Here is a 7,060-nt window from a genome sequence, read left to right as displayed (position 1 = left end):
CGATATTTTATTTACAAAAAAAGTTCTTAAGTTCAAAAGAACATTCAGTGAACTGAAAAACTGTGATCGGTAATATAGGTATTTAGCTGTGTCACATGCCTTTAACTTAGAAAAACGCGAATATCTCCTAAGCGAGAACCTGCCATAAGGGGCTTTTTCATGAGGACGCCCACATAAAAAATCAAAATACCAGAAATTTTCGAAACGAAATTAAGAGTTAAAACGACATAAATAAAAACTAACTTTTGTTCAATATTTTTCACAATATTAATTAGGGGCCATTCATAAATTAGGTAACACATTATTTTCCAAGAGTTAGAGTTCATCCATCGTGGGTTTTAAAATTAACCATACATTTTGAATGAAATTAATATTTGTTAAATTATAAATCTTATTCGGACGCTATATAGTATTATGCTGATGAATGGATAAAGTAGGTGTGTGATAAAAACAATTCAATAGTTTTTTATAATTTAAAAAATTAAATCCGTTTATAAAATAGCTATAAATAAAATAAAATTTTATTTTAGCCTAAAATAGGCTATAAAATAGCCGTTTGCCAGTACAGAACAAGTATTGGTGGGAAGTACCACTGCTGTACCGCCCTCCAGTACTGCGGAGCGTAACAATATATTACTGTCCCAGTACAGACGCCTAATACTAGGACTCCGATATGTGTACAGGGCCAGTACTGAGTCAGTTGTACGTGTATTTTTTAAATCTTCTCCCCCCTTTTTTTAATACATTTTTCTATTCCCTTTTCAAAAATGATCAATTATATTATTCTTGAATATTACCAAGCTAAAAAAAATTTGTTCTCCTATTTGTATAAATAAATTACTTAATTTATACACGTATCTAATACTCTTTAAATGTTTATTGTCTATAAACTACAATTCCCAATTAATCAGCAGGTCCTAATTACGATAAAAGTATATTAAACCAAAGGGAAAAGAGACATGTCCAGTCAATGACGTTTTTAAAGATTAGGCTTTCGATTATCTTAAAGATACTAAATCGGGTCATATTATCACGTCAACAATAATTATATATATAATACTAATTTTGGAAATTTTGAAAATGGCATCAGGGTCAGTTTAGTTATAGTCAATGGCGTTTTAGCTGTTTGCATTTAATATTAAAAGAAAAACTATATAATATTAGGAATAACAGTGATTAGTGATCATTAGCGCGAATCGAAAAAACAAAAAGTTGTTTGCGCGAAGTTCTAATAGCAATAAAAACTTTCTTTTGGGAGTCAAAAACTCTCCCTGAAGTTAAATAAAAAGAATTCCTTTTGTCTCCGCATCGTAGATATAGCTAAAAATGTCAAAAAAAAAACAAAGCACTTCTTAAAATTTGAATCGCAAATTTTTTTTTTAGATTAAGATTTGTTAATAAGAATAGTTAAAAGCAAGCCGATTTATACATGTATAGCGATAATTCCATTAAAACTTTTTTAACCCTCCCTAATTGACTTCGAAGTTTCACAAAATCGAAAAAAGTACATTTTTCCGCTATTTTTTTAGAGTCACGGTGAATTTCTGGACTATTTGACCATGTAATGTGTGATATATATATTAAAGAGAAGGTATTTGCAATATTTTTCAACAATAATATATAAAAAATTTTGAAACTAAATATTTTTACTGACTTTGAATTACAAGAAAATATTTAAAAGTGATATTTGAAAATAAAATTAATTTTCGATACATAAATTATCAGAAAAAATAGTTTGACGCAAATGAATTTGTACCTACATAGCAAAAAATTAATCAATAATTAATAATTAATTATTAATTAATTATTAAATGATTGTTAATAATTAATAATTAATTAATTAAAATCACTTTTTGCTATATAGGTACAAACGCACTTGCTTTGAAGAATTTTTTTGATGATGTATATACCAAAAATTGATTTTATTGTCATTTGAAGAGCAATATAACACTTTTAACTATTTTCTTGTAATTAAAAGTCAATAAAAATGGTTTTAATGTCAATATTCATTACATATTATAGTTTCAACATATTGCAAATACATTGGCAATAATGTATATTGCATAATACTGGAATGGAATCAACATACAATTTTGAGTATTTATCGTAGAATTAGCGTTTGAAAAATTCAAAGTCGATAGTGAAATTTGAAGTAAACTTGAAAAAAACTCTTGAAAGTAAAATAGAAATAAAAAATTGAACACAGAACATTAAAACTGTATTTTTCGAATTTTCATTGTAAAAATGGTATTTGAGTTGCCCAATTCAGTTTCCGAAATTCCAAATCACTTTTGAAATTTGTACACAGCTTAAGGAAAACTCTAAACGCGAAAAAAAGAATTCAAAACTAAAAAAATAACATGAAGAAGGCGTTTTCGAATTTTAAATGATAAAACTCGTACTGAAGTCGCAGAATTTGGTTTCGAAAAATGTGAAGTCTGCAGTGAAATTTTAACTAAACTTTGAAAAGTCTCTGAGAACGTAAAACAGAAATATGAGATTGAATACAGAAAATGTTAATTGTTCTGAATTATAAAAATGATACTCCAGTCATTGAATCCATTATTTAGAATTTTGAAATCAGTCGCGAAATTCTAACATAGCCTGCAAAAAGACTGAAAAAATTGGAAATTTATATAGTATATTTCAAAAACTGCCCCTCCCTTCATTTCATCTTTCCACCAAATTATTTAATGAAAAAAATTCCTGAAAATAAAATCAAGAATCTAACGACCAAATTTGGACAACCACCACAAAATTATTATTATCCAGTGTTTTCATTAAACTTTTACTCGGGTAAACCCGGTTATACATCATACCCACGGACTAAGTCAAATGACTAATGAGATTAGAATGATATAAGTTAATTCAAATAATTTAATACGATGGTGGAAACCTCCTACTATGATGTTGTAGGTATACAATTACGAGCAGCCACGAGCGTTGGAGGTGACAACAGTCACCTCTGGATGCTTTCTTAGAGCTACCATTTGCCACTCCACGGGTTTTTAGTCGCTCGCTTCCTGATGGTCAAGAAAGTTTCTTACAGTGCGACAGCGGGTTAACATGGTAAGGAATTATGTTCCAACTGCAACAGGAAACCACCCCTAACGTGAAACATGACTAAGTTTGATGAGAAAACGTTGAGAATCTTTTCGACTCTGCTACTATCGGAACTCCTCAAATGTCAAACTTATTCAGGTATATCAGTCACGTGGGTTGTCGACAGACCCCATGCTCTAAGGTATGAAATTCTAGCACCCCCAAAAAAATACCCTTATCGCAAAATTGGTTTGAATTTGATTAGTAGTAGAATATATACATTTTTTGAGTGAAATTCATATAAATTCGACCTTATCCAGGTAGATCGGTCACATGATATTTTATCGACTCAATATTGTAAGGAATCAATGTATAGACCCCATAAAACTACCCTTATCGCAAAAATTTGTCTGAATTTGATTAGTGGTAGACTATGTACATTTCTGGACAACTGCATTAGGGAACCCCATATATAGTATATCCAGGTAGATCATTCGCTTGATTTTTTTAACGGCTAAATGCTATAAATGATCAAGTTTTATTAAAACCAAATAACTGCCCTTATCGTGAAGTTATCTTAATTTTATTGGTATTATATGACAATTTTGTACAGAACGGGATTCAATTTTTTCGAATGTGATTTGGGCAAATGGTTCTCACAGATAAAAGATTAAAGATAAAACACAGATAAAAGCCAAAATGTATTTTACAACATACATGTAGATCCCCAGCACCCCTATTCGCATAAGTGCTTTTTAGGATTTCAAAACAATTTCAACTTATCTTTAAAAATAGTTTTAATAACTATTTGAAAAAATGATTTTAGAAAAAGTCTGCTCTCAAGAAATTTTCAACCGTTCTGGACATTTAGATTGTTCTTGATATAAAAATGGATTTCACTCATTAATAATTGTTGAGCTGAAAGTTGTTTAAAAGCATTAAAAGAAGCATCGAAAAAGGTAAATTACATTTTTTGAATACACACACATAGACTGGAAAATAATTTTAATGAGAAATAATTATGCTTAGAAGTACCATGTTACTATTTTATAAATAAGTTCCATCCATGTCTATATCGACTTTTTCAATACGTGTTTTCATTACAGGGTGTTTCTTTGATATAGAAGGGTTAATTGAACAAAAGCGATTTATATGACATTGGAAAAGAAAGAAAGAGTACAAAAATTAAGAGCACAAGAATTTCAACAGTTAATGTATACAATTTTTGGCATCAGTCTGCATCAGTCATAATTTTGCTCCTTAGTTATGCTTTAAAAATACCGTGTTAATATTTTATAAGTATTGTCCGTTCAGATAGTTTCCTTTTTTTAAATAAGTTTTTGCATTAAAGGGGGTTGCTTTTTAAAATAAGAGTTGATTCTACAAAAATGTTTATATCACATTGGAAAGCAAAAAAATAGAAAAAAATCGAGCCTAGCCATTTTTTAAATACTTTTTTTATTACAGGGGGTAATTTTTTTAAATAAGGTTTGATTTTACAAAAGCGATTCATAGCCTAAGGTAAAACCGCTGAGTTTTCTGAGCTGATTAATTAACTAAAACATAAGTATCCAAACTGTTAATAAAGAAATGATTACAAGTAAAAAACTAAGAATCAAATTATGTTTTTAAAGAATGTAAATTCAAAAAATATTTATATTGATATTAGGAAGTCCTACAAAAATATTAGAAAAACATATAAATTTCTATTTTCCCTGACAGTTGCTTCATTTCCCTGATATTTCACTGACAAACTTTATTTTCCCTGACTTCCCTGACATGTGGCCACCCGGAAACTCTTCATAATTAATCTGAGTCTCGTGGTGAAGGCAGTCGTTAGGCTTGTCTTAACTATCGTATGTTGAATACCTTTAGATTCAAGAATACCCAGATATGTATATGATTCGCCTGCAGACATTGCCTCGATGTCATTTTCGAACTCGTTCTCTAACTCTGCGGTCCCTAATTCCCATCTGATTAAATGCACTGTTCTACATTTATCTAGTCCGAACTCCATGTGGATATCATTAGAAAACTGCTTTGTGACATCGATCACTTGCTGCAGTTTCTGGCCTGAACTAGCGTACAGCTTCAGGTCATCCATGTAAAGAAGATGGGTCACTTGATGACCATCCTCATTATCATGAATTCTGAACCCATGAGACATGATGTTTAGTGTTTTGCTCAATGGTTTCAACGTTAAACAGAACCATAGTGCGCTGAAAGAGTCTCCTTGAAATATACTCGTCGTAAAGAGTATTGATCTAGTTATCCTTGGTTGTCCATGATCAAAATACTTGATTCTTGTACCACAGAGCCTCATCGCATGGCTTAGAAAGTCAATAATGCGTAGGCAGATTTTGTAAAGTTTTAAGACTTGAAGCAAATAGTCATTCGGCACGGAAGGAAACGCTTGCTTATAATAATGTATGCCATGTGTAAGTTCCTTGGATGCTTACGAGCTTGACGAGCTTTACAAAGACATTTGTAAATTGTTGGAAGACAGGCTATCGGTCGAAAGTCAGATGGACTTTGAGCGTCTGGTTTTTTTGGTATCATATACGTAGTACCTTAGAGCATAAAACCTGGCATCAGATCTGGGTGTTCAATGATCTTCTGAAAATACCTTACCAACGCAAGATACACACTCGTCGAGAAGTTGTGCACCATGTCCGGACATGGAGCTTTCCAATTACTAGCCCTTTTCAAGACCGCTGAAACATTCAAAGCCGTGATGTTTGTCAGATGCATTTCAGGGCTATTGCTTGCCCTTGCAGTAAGAACATCCAGTCTCTGTCGTTGAATGTCTAAAATGTCATCCAATATTGCTGGTGTTAATCTCTCGATAAGCCGAGGGTGGATGATTTTAGTAACATGGTTCATCAGCTTTCTGGTTCTATTTCATTTTTTATATTGAGTTAATCGACCCAATTTGTACCTTACTTTGCTGACATCCATATCCAACCTGATCTTCCATGGTGGATCTCGATCCCTTGCTGGGATAAAAACTGCATTTGCAGCCCTAGTTTTCCGGCCCAACGTCCCAACAGTCTGTCCAGACATATTGGACAAAGCCTGGTTTTTACCCCATAATTGACGGACTGGGTTGCAGTCAAGTAGACGATGGGGGGACCTACAGCTTAAGGTGGGTTCTGAACCAGCAGAATCTCGGTAAAAGTACATTGAAAAATTTCCAGAGGTACCGGCTCAGGGATCGAACCCCGGACCTCTGAGGTGAAGTCCGAGTGTCTAAACAACTGAGCCACAGAGGTTATTATTATTATTATTATTATTATTATATTGGACGTTAAAAAAAGATTTTACATTGGATTGTTTTACTATTTAAATATCCTAAATTTCAAATTATTAAAAAAAATCTATTAGGAATCAGCGATTTGGGTTGTGGTAGGAACCATCCCCAGTGCGTATTCTACACGTGTCTAAATTTTCAAGTCGATCTATGCAACGGTGTGGATGGCATTGAGCCTCAACAATACAAATTTGAATTGTATATAGTAGATTTAAAAAACTGTGCCCCCTCGCCATCTGTATCACCCACCGTACCCTTACGACCTGTGTTGGAGCCCAAAAAATATATGTACAAAATTTGGTTCCAATTGCCGAAAACTGTACATTTTCATAAGCATCATACGTTTTAGACCACTTGATTTTATATATTTCAAAAACTTCCATCCCTCACTCGATCTGTCCCGTAATGTTCTTACGACCTGTTCGGGAGCCTAAAGAATAAGTGTGAAAAATCTGATCCCGATTGTTCAGAAACTCATAATGCCCCCCACCCCCTCCAACACCCTTAAGACCTGGCTGGGAGCCCAAAGAATAGGTGTGCAAAATTTGGTACCGATTGACAAAAACTGTGGATTTTCATAAGCATCATACGTTTTAGGCCAATTGATTTTATATATTTAAAACCTGTGCCCCTCCCCCACCACTACATCTTCCCCCTAATACTCTTATGACCTGCCCGAGAGTCCAAAAAATATGAGTGAAAAATTTG

At 32.8% G+C, this 7,060-nt stretch overlaps 1 protein-coding gene across 2 annotated transcripts in view; it reads left to right on the top strand.

The window, feature by feature from the left end:
* The window catches only part of LOC117168464 (tight junction protein ZO-1), a 154,016-nt gene that overhangs the window by 8,887 nt on the left and 138,069 nt on the right, over positions 1–7,060 (top strand). The gene's annotated exons all lie outside the window — the stretch shown is intronic.

Source organism: Belonocnema kinseyi, chromosome 2, assembly GCF_010883055.1.
Source record: "Belonocnema kinseyi isolate 2016_QV_RU_SX_M_011 chromosome 2, B_treatae_v1, whole genome shotgun sequence".
NCBI classification, from domain to species: domain Eukaryota; kingdom Metazoa; phylum Arthropoda; class Insecta; order Hymenoptera; family Cynipidae; genus Belonocnema; species Belonocnema kinseyi.
Note: the sequence above shows the minus strand (reverse complement) of the source record. Positions and strands in the feature narration are given on the sequence as shown.